Source organism: Camellia sinensis, chromosome 3 (assembly GCF_055761805.1).
Source record: "Camellia sinensis isolate YWXY chromosome 3, ASM5576180v1, whole genome shotgun sequence".
In the NCBI taxonomy this organism is placed as follows: domain Eukaryota; kingdom Viridiplantae; phylum Streptophyta; class Magnoliopsida; order Ericales; family Theaceae; genus Camellia; species Camellia sinensis.
Genome location: NC_138963.1, coordinates 148,847,577 through 148,857,969, shown reverse-complemented (window position 1 = coordinate 148,857,969; position 10,393 = coordinate 148,847,577). Strand labels below are relative to the sequence as shown.

At 34.3% G+C, this 10,393-nt stretch overlaps 1 long non-coding RNA gene across 2 annotated transcripts; it reads left to right on the top strand.

Moving 5' to 3' along the window:
- The first annotated feature begins 4,591 nt into the window (after nt 1-4,591).
- On the top strand, nt 4,592-7,349 carry LOC114306031 (uncharacterized). 2 transcript variants are annotated; one of them, XR_014364623.1, is made up of 5 exons: nt 4,592-5,330; nt 5,634-5,754; nt 6,437-6,595; nt 6,690-6,806; nt 6,923-7,349. It is a non-coding gene; the product is annotated as an uncharacterized LOC114306031 (long non-coding RNA). The 2 variants fall into 2 exon arrangements; XR_014364622.1 differs by having other exon boundaries at nt 4,592-5,754.
- The last annotated feature ends 3,044 nt before the right edge of the window (nt 7,350-10,393 follow it).

The following is a 10,393-nucleotide window of genomic DNA, read 5'->3' as shown; positions in this document are numbered from 1 at the left end:
TGTCTTCGAAGGAAGTGTCCCCTCAGCCTGAGGTGGACGGAGGGTTAGATGAATTGAGGCTGGCTTCCTCAAAGGCCAACTTCAAAGCCTCGTCTACTTCGGCTTCAGACTGGCTTGATTCTTCAGCGACCTTCTCGGCTATCTCCACATGCTCTGAATCGGATGCCTCCAAACCAACTTGCCTCAACTTTTTTAAGTTGGTTAAGATAAGGGCCGTAAGAGACTCTTCGCCCCTCGGAACTGGGATGTTTTCAGCCACCGAGAACATCGTATACGTCGGCTCATATTGAAGAAGAATGTGGGCCGCCCTTCCTTGTTTCTGAAGGCTTGGACGGCCAAAGTATTTGAGCGCGACTTTAATTTCCACAAGAACGGCGTCGTCGGTTAAAACCAAAACTTTCTTCAAATCGTTTCTTGCACAAGTAAAACCATGAGACCACAAAAATAAAGCCGAATAAATATAAGAAAGATAAATGCAATGAGCTATATGGCCACATGGTTCGCCTCTCCGTCTAGGAATAGGATCTAGGCGGTCTTCGCCTCCGCCAAATTCCCAGTTACCTCGGACAACAACCATGACATCATCAACTCGCTTGCCAGAGCTGAAAAGCATAGTCACTAATTGATGGTCGATGTCCTTGGCTCTAAGGAAATAGCGCCCATGTCGGCCAGAAGACTTGGCAAAGGCATAACAATGCCGAATAGTAGGTATGCCGAGATTAATCCTAAGGCGACGGTTTAACTCTATAATCCCCATTATGATTCAAAAAAAAATTACATTAGGTTGGGAAGGGATTAGACCCCAATTGCGAAGGACGGCCCTAAGAAATGGGTGAAGGGGGAAACGGACTCAGCCCTCTGCAATTGATAAGAGAGGGAAGACGATTATGTTTTCATCAACCCTCTCTATATCAAGGGTGTTGTCTGTCACAAGTGACAGACAGACGTCATCAGGGATGGAAAAATGGCGTCGAAAGCCAGAGGCTCGATCCGCAGAAAGGAGGTCTTTCAAATGCTTTGCCATTTCGTCAGTCTATGGAATATGCTAAACTAAAAACAAACCAGGAAAAGGGATTCAAAATAGAGAGGAAGAGAACTTGCAAGAGGCGGAGAAGACAATGAGGAATAAAAAGAGGTTGCAGAGGTGAATCGGAAGGCATACCAAGAGCTTTAAGTATTCAAAAAATGTGTATGCATTCGAAAAGACAACAAAATTTTAAATCACAATAAATGGAAGAAGCGTACGAAGGGGCGGGAAGTTGTAATAATGACCGAAAAGCATGTGAGCTCTGACATTCGCGTTGGAATGAGGTTAGTCGCCGAATTTCGGCTCTGACTTTTCGAGTTCGAAACCAAACACGCCAGCTAACTGTTGTTAGTGGAGTGTTTGGGGGCAATTGTGGGGGTCGAGTATTAGGAGATGCAAAGAGGCCGAATAAGTGAACTTAGAGAATCGAGATATATACATTGTATTCGGCCCAGTCTTATACAAATTCAGAAGTATCCTAATCGGCCAAATAACCAGTTGAGCGAGGAGCCGAGTGAAGAGTGGTTTGCAACAAAAGGAGCCGAGTAAATAGTTACATGGTGGATTAAAGGTGGGCCCGACCTTGAGGCCCAAGAAAAAATATAAATAGAAGAACATCAACCAAAGAGAGGTATGTGAGAACTAGTATGCTTAACTTAAAATACAAGCAATCGAGAAAGTATACACTCACTTTTCCGTTATAGTGCTAATTTTAGCACCCCCGACTGGAGTGTTCATTCTTTTTCAGGTTTCTAGCTGAGGATCTCGAGCGTCCCATTGGATCCAAAGAGTATTTCCAAACCACTTCCCCACAAAACTCATAAACAAATACTAAACTGTGCCAATCATTTATTACTTTGATAAATTTTTCAGTATCATTTTCAACAACAAATAATCATTCAATAAACACAAAACATACATATAAAAAGTCTCAAATTTTCTCATTATCAAAATGAGTAGCAAATGCAAAATATAAAAACAAAAAAAATACTCAAAATTCACGAGTAAATAAATCCTGTCTATAAGACTAGCAATTATTCCCTTTTGGAATACCACGATCCTAAACCAAAGTTCATACTGGTCCAATTATTACTTAAGAAAACCATGATCCCAAACCAAGTTGAGCCCATTCCAGGCCAAATTATCCCTCCTCACAGTGTGATAGCAAGTCACTGCTGTATGATTATTCCAAATGCCATCTTTGCTTCCCATTGTATTGGTGGCCTTTTGCTTAGCATAAACTCTGTTTGTTTCTATTTTTCAAAATTTACTTTTCAAAAAATTTTATTTTTTTATTTTTCATATTCTTTTTTTTTATTGAATTTTATTAATATTTTAAGTAATTTTTTTAATTTTTAAACACACCTAACATAAATACACTTAGAAAGTATAATATTTGTGAAAAAAAGTCTTTAAAAAATTCTCTAAATACCAAAAATACAAAAAAAAAATGAAAATTCAGTACATTTTTCATATTTTTATGTATTTATTAATTTTTGAAAATATTTTTTCACAAATAATTTATTATTTAGATACATCTAAATAAGTTATATCTAAAAAAGTAGAAAAATTGCTTAAAATTTAAAAAATATTCACTAAAAATAAAAATAAAAATTATGAAAAATAAAAGAAACTCAATTTAGGGCCCGAAATTAAATATCAATTTGTTAGGATTCTAACCCAATAGTGGTTTGGCCCAATTAGAACCAAGAAGGCTTAGCCTGTTAGCTAGAAGTCTTATATCTCATTACAAAGTCAAAAATTCATATTTATTTCTATATATATATATATATATATAATTGTGATTCATTCTATAATAAGAAAAACAAAAAAGGTATGTAAGATTGTTTAACAATCCTTATTTATGATCCTTTAATTTATATATATATATATTTTTTTTTCTTTCGTTTACATTTTTGATCCACCATTGTTATCACAATATGAGATAACATTTCAGAGATTGTTTTGAGAAGATAGAAATAAGTAATTTTTTGACTTATTTCTTTACTTTTTGACTTATTCACAAAATTATTTGAGAAGTGCTAAATAAGGAACTGTTTTGCTTTTTTGAAAATTATTATTATACGGTATCACATCACTTATAAAATTATAAATTTATTATATTACCCTCATGCATTATTAATACATTTTTGTAAAAAGCCATACAGGCAAGGGTATTTCGGTAATGTCACTTGTTGGCTTATTTCTCGCTTCCCAAATGGATTTTTGATGAAATAAGTTGGCTTTTAGCTTTGGAAATAACCCAAAAGCTTGCTTTTTTCTTTGTTCCCAAATTAAATTAAAAGCCCTGTTTGTGAAGATGATTTTGGGCTAAAATAGTCAATAAAGACAAAATAGATTAAAATAGTCAATCAAATGCAATGTTACATTCAAATCATGGCGCTGTTTGGGAAACACATGTTAAGGCTATTATAGCCTCATTTAGGATATAAGCCAAAAAGCGTGAACAGTAAGCGGAGGTGCAAAATTCAAAAAAAAAAAAAAAAAAAAAAAGACTGTAGCTCGGGACAGTGTAGGCACTTGACAAATTGTAAAATCAATTGGAAAATTACAATTTCACCCCTTTATATCAATTTAAAAAATTATAATCTTAGGGACAAATTTGTCATTTTAACTTCAAACATCATTTCAACACATTTTTCAATACAACAACTCAAATAAAAATCCATCTCATCTTTCCAAACACAAAAACAAAAATAGCCTACTAAAATAGCCAAAAAGTCAAAAAGCCTCTAAAATAGTCACTTCCCAAACGAGGCCCATATAATCATTTCATTTTTTCTCTCACACAAATCAACTACAAAAAAAGTCAACCAACTTCCTAAACACAACTTTTTTAACCAAGCTAAAATAGTCAAAAAATTTAAAAACTAACTAAATAGCCAACTTTCCAAATGAGCCCTAAATGTATAATATACACAAATTTCCATTGTCATGTGGTTTAAGGGAGATGCTATGGTGTCCACCTTATATATCACAAAATATGTAACTTTAATACAAAATTTTATAATATCAATTACAAAATACGTAACATCGTCATAAATTGACATAACAAAAAAATATCGTAATCAAGTCACAAACTTTTGCAATATAATCACAAAATTTTGGACATTTTATTACGCCAAATTATGACAAAATTATGTATTTTATAATTAATATTACGAAATTTTACAGTAAAATCATATATATTTGTAATAAGGTATAGAATTTCCCATGGTTTAAATATAGGCTCACCTATTACGCTAGTGATGCAGAGCATCCCATCAATGAAATTATCAATAATGTTACATGCATCAATTGATATACCAATTAGTGTATCGACAAATACTATAGTCACTACAAGAATCTGCACTTTTAGCGATCACTTTTCGCGACCAATATAAAAGTTGGTAGTTAAAAGTTACCTTTTCGCGACCAAATATTAATTAGTCGCGAATGATCATTATTTTTGGTCGCCAAACGTTTGGGAGGAAAATTTGAAACGTGAAAATATTTTTTTATTTATTTGTATCTTAGCTCAGATACATACACCAAGCACCGAACAAATAAATAAAAAAATTCGCTTGCTCTCCCTCTCCCTCTCTCTTACCGTTGCCCACAATGTATTCTCTGTTTCTCTCTTTGCTCTTTGTCTATTTCTCTTTCTCTTTGACATTCACATAAACACAAACCCTAGGCCACTATTCAAAATCACTACCACCAAAAATGTCTCACACCATGGTCGTGTCGCTCTGTTTCCCCACTGTGAGGTCGGCGGCGAACCGGCCAAAGCAGAGAGCAAACACGAAGAAGGCGCTAACACGAAATGAAACAGGAGCAGCGGCGGAGCAACAATGGGCTTGGCGGAGAGAGGAAGGATGTTCGGTGGTAGTGTGTGGAGCCGCCTACACTCTACCATTGCTAATCCTCTCAATCTCAGACGTCTTGCATCAGATAAACGCTCGCTCTCTCTCTCTCTCTCTCTCTCTCTCTCTCTCTCTCTCTCTCTCGTTTCCCCAATTTCAAACCCTAACTATAATTTTCAACTTCTCAGATCTTTGCCCCTTCATTGTCCAACCTCACCATCTCGTTTTTCAAAAAACATTTCAATTTTTAAGTGGTATTGGTGGCATGGTGTTCCTATTTTCTCTCTCTCTCTCTCTCTCTCTCTCTCTCTCTCTCTCTATCTATATATATATATATATAGTGTGTGTGTGTGTGTGTGCGCGCGCTTGCGTGTTTGGTCTATCCTTACCAAGTACATATATAGTGTGTGCTTGTGTGTTTGGCCTCTCCTTACCAGGTATTGATGAACTCTACATCTATATATATATATATATATACACACACGCAATAGAGTGTTTGTATGTATCAATGATAGTAGTCATATGGTCTCTCCTTATTGTTTGGCATGCCTATAAGGTGTTTGTTTTTTGGTGTATGTTAAAATGTTTTGAGGAAAGAAAGAAAGAAAACCGCATTGAATATCTAATTTACGATCTCTATCTCTTTTTTTTTTCTTAAGTTTTAATTGATTTCTTTCTTTTGAGCTGAAGTTGTTGCTATGGTTGTGTGTCTTTGTATTTTTTTTCTTTTGAAATTGTAGAGTTGATTTGGAATTCCCAAAAGTTGAGGTTCAATTTCAAGACCTGTGTGTCGATGCTTTTGTCCTTGTTGGAAGCAAAGCACTACCCATTATTCCCAATTTCATTTTTAACATGACTGAGGTAAGATTTTTTTTTTTCCCTTTCGTCCTTAACTATTTTCCAGCTATAGTCTCATTCTATAGTATGAAATTCTTATTATGTTTCCATTCCTAAAAAATTGGAATAGATCTTTTTGAGCTAGTTGAGGATTTTTCCAGGAAGAAGAAAGAATTTTTGTTCTGATGTTGTTTTGGAGAGGTTATGTTGGCCTGGAAAAAAGAATTTTTGTCAAGGTGTTGTCCAGGAAGAAGAAACAAGCCTGATGTTGTCTGGGCTTTGTAATTTTATGAATTCTAAAGCCAAAAAGTTTCAATTTTCTTATGAACTGGGCTTTGTAAAATAGATATTAGGATTTTTTGGTAACACTTCTTTTCCAGTAGATAGATATGGAAAATGAAGAAATTGTTATTATTTTCATGAATATGTAAAAATATTTTAATTTGTTCTTGTGCCCTTGTCATATCGTGTTCATTTTTTTTTTTTTAAATTGTCATGTGGGCATGTCCGTGTTATGCCGCGTCCATGCCTAATTCCCATATCTGGCTTCTTTGTCTGTTAGTGCAGTTCAACAAACCATGCAACCTGTATTCTTTTAAATTTTGAAATTGGGGCCTTTCATGAGAGGCTTTATTCTCATGCATTTTTTTAAACTCCGGATCCAATCCTCACTCAAACACATCCTAATTTGTTGAAATTTGAACAGGCTCGCTACAAGACCCAATTAGATCCTACCGTAGAAGAAGTGAAGAAACTTTGTACTACGTGTCGCAAATAAGCCAAGTCTAAAAGAGTTCTGTTTCATTACAATGGACATGGTGTGCCAAAGCCAACTGCTAATGGTGAAATTTGGCTATTCAACAAGGTTTCATTACTGAGCTGAAAGTGTTTCCATGCCTTTTATTGTTCATAATCTGTTTCAAATCTTTATATTCTTCTGATTGTGTCATTTGGTCTAGAGTTATACGCAATATATCCCATTACCGATCAGTGATCTTGATTCCTAGTTGAAGACACCGTCGATATATGTTTTTGACTGCTCTGCTACGAGAATGATTGTCAATGCCTTCGTAGAGGTATTCAATTCTATGTAGGGTGAATTTATAATAAGCATTTGACTTTGCCATGATATACGAATTATTATTGTGTTTATTCAGCTCTCTGACTTTTAGTATGATTGTCTATGTTATAGCTTCAGGATTGGAGTGCTTCTACTTCTTCTGGATCTTCCCTGAGGGATTGCATTCTGCTTGCAGCCTGTGAAGCACATGAGACTCTTCCTCAGAGTGTAGAATTTCCTGCTGATGTGTTTACGTCATGCCTCACCACTCCCATCAAGATGGCATTGAGATAGCGAGACATTTTATTCATTTATTTCATTTTCATTACCAGCTTTAATTCTATTTTCTTTTGCAAACTCTTTTAGTGCTAGCCAGACTGCTAGCATTGAGCCCCTATGTTTCTTTCTTGTCTTCAGTAATGCATCTTTTAGGTCCAAGCATCTTCATGTTTGTTAACACCCTTTTGTCATAAGATCCTGAGTATGTTTTGAGCTGAGTGTACGACATAATTTGGACTCTCATTAATTGGTTTGAAGGTAGAATTAAGGAAAGGGCTTATATCGTTGTTATACTGTCGTTGAATGAGCTCCTGTGTCATTGTAAGTTTATGTTTTTTCTACTATTAGCATAAATGATAATTGTGGCTATTGCCAGCATACTTTATGAAAATTGTCATACTAGGGAATAAATGAATCTGTGATTGTCAATTTTGGAGGATGATCACCCTTGTTTCCAGTAATGCAGCTATATTTTTGTTTTGTATAACTTGAGGTAACTAACAAAACCTTCGAAGCCAACACGCCATCTTAAATAATAAAATTCTTGAAGGGTGGTGTGTTGGTTTAAGGCAAGTTCTTCTTTTGGAGACTTTTGGCATTTGATTATTTTCTACTGTAGGATGGACTTTCTGCAAATGTATGTTGAAGCTGTCCACCCACATTTTATTTTCCACATTTGCATTTAATATTGTTATATTTTCCACAAGAAAGGAAATTTGTTAATTATTGTTCCTAAGTTTTTTCTTTTTGAAATGTTATTATTCCTTAATTGTGGTTAGGTTGAATAAATTTTATTTGATATTGGATTGAATGGTTATAAACAAAAATTGATTATTCTAAAAAAAAAAAAAAAAAAGATTTTGCGACTAAAAAATTGGTCGGCAAATTCTACGCTTTTGCGACTAAAATCATTGGTCGGCAATTCCTTACCTTTTGGCGACTAAATTGTTAGTCGGCGATTCCTCGACTTTTGGCAAGTAATCTGTTTGGTCGTGAAATGTGACAATTGGCGACTAAGATATTTGGTCGGGAAAATATCACTTTTCGCGACCAAAGTGTTTTAGCGACAGAATGGATTAGTCGCAGTAATGATATATTTAGCAACCAAAAATTTAGTCGGCAAATCCAACTTTTCCCGATCAACAAAAATTTTAGTCGCGAATTACTTTTGCCGACCCTCAATTGGCGACCAAAGTAGCAATCAAAAAAATTGATCGCGGATAACTTTTACCGACTAAAAATGAGCTTTTAGCGACCAATTTTTTGGTCGGCAAAAGTGTTATTTCTTGTAATGAGCATTGCCAATTCAAAATTATGGAGTCCACCTATTATACAAACTATAAATATCCAAAACTGCTAAAATTATATCATATCATCCATTAATATACTAACTGATATACTAATTGGTGCATATAGTTTTATTTCCCGTAATACCTCTTTTCAATCTCATGGCATTGGTCAACAGTTTACCATTGAAAATAAGCCACAAGAAGCCCTTAAGCTTCTAAGGTATTTTTAATTTCCACAACCAATCAAGATCAACAGGGTTCCCCACTTGCCTAGCAGCCAGCTTATAAGCTGCATTGGTGGAAAAATCCCCATTTGTGGACCCTTTCCAATGAGGAGAATCAGGAAAAGTCACAAAACGAGGTAATTTAATTTTAAGAACATGCTCAATTGCACCAGCAAGAAGATTACCCTATACAAACTAAAAAAAAAAAAAAAAAAGCAGCTTTGGAAAACCACAAATCTTATATTAAATGTAGTTCGGAGAAACAAGATTTGCGTCAAACTTAAAATAAAACATATCGTTGATGTCTTCCTGCTATCATTGCTCAAACTCCATCGTTGTTGTCGTGATCACCGTTAACCATAGGTACCTAGAGCACAAGGGCACCCACAATAATAATAGATACCATTGTGAGTATTGATAATCCAAAAAATCTATGAACCATAAAAGGGGAAAACACTTTCTTTGTTTGAATCAAAGAGAAACTCTTATACCCTTCTTTGTATGCGTAAAAAATCAAAGATCTACACTATAGAAGTGTAGTTGGAGCTAGTTGAAACAATATCAGAAAGTTATTGGAGGGGGCACCGGGAATGTCTAGAGAGCGAAAGTCCTGCAACCCCCTCTACAGGAATGTTGGGTCGATAAGTAACTACTTAGGTGAGAGGGTGCAAGAGTGAGAGATTTAATGTAATAATATATATACGAACATTAGAGCATGTCTAATGTGAAAATATATACATGGCTGTTAAAGTGCTTATTAAATGATTTACATTAACATATATTGTAAAAGCACATGCTTTGCACGTGGCATGTAAAATTACTTGACAATTTTTTTTTCAAAAAATTCAAAGTTTAAAAAAGAAAAAAGGGGAAATTGAAAATGGGAAAAAAAAATAACAAGGAAAGTCTTGCCCTTTCAAGTCTTTCTAGTTTCATCATTTGTCTTAGAAATCAAACAAAAATTAATGGAAAAAGGAGAACAAAAAATAAATAAAAATTGACAAGCTAATATATTGAAGTTTGTTAAAAGACAAAAACTTTTCAAAAAACTGCAAAATAAAAATATAATGACCTTGCAAGAATTATTGTGAATTTAATCAGAAACATGGAACTCTTTAAAGCTATACATCAATTTTATTTGAACATAAAAAGTCCTTTTGAAAAGGGCTCTTTTTACAATACACTTTTTTTTTCCTCTTTTTTTTTTTTGTTTTTGGGAAAAGGGCTCTGTGTTAGAATTATAAAGAAGCTCTCAAACCATTCTTCATATGCATAAACAACCCATATCTACATGATAGAAGTGTAGTTGGAGTTTGTCGAAAAAACCTTGGAAAGATGTTGAAGAGGCGTCAAGAATCTCTAGAGGGAGTCAAGAATCTCTAGAGGGAGAATGTTCGGCTCTTCACAAGATTGTTATACCTATAAATAACTAATAATTAGTTGAGAGGCTTTGGGAGTGAGAGTGTCTAGTGTGTGCGTGTATATATATAATGATATATATTAACATATGTATGGGATCATATGTAAAGAAACTAGTGAAAAAACATATGCTTTGCACATGCCGCTTAAAAGTCTTGCACCTTCAAGTCTTTTTAGTTTCATCAATTATCTTAGAAACTAAACAAAAAATAGCAGAAAATCACCAAATAAATAAATATAAATTGACAAGATATTATATTGAAGTTTGTTAGAGGAAAAGAGCTTTTCAAAGATTCGCAGAATTAAAATATAATTACGTTACAAGAATTATTGTGGATCTAACATCATTTTGAAAGTTAAACATCATTTTTATCTAAACATAAAAAGGTCTT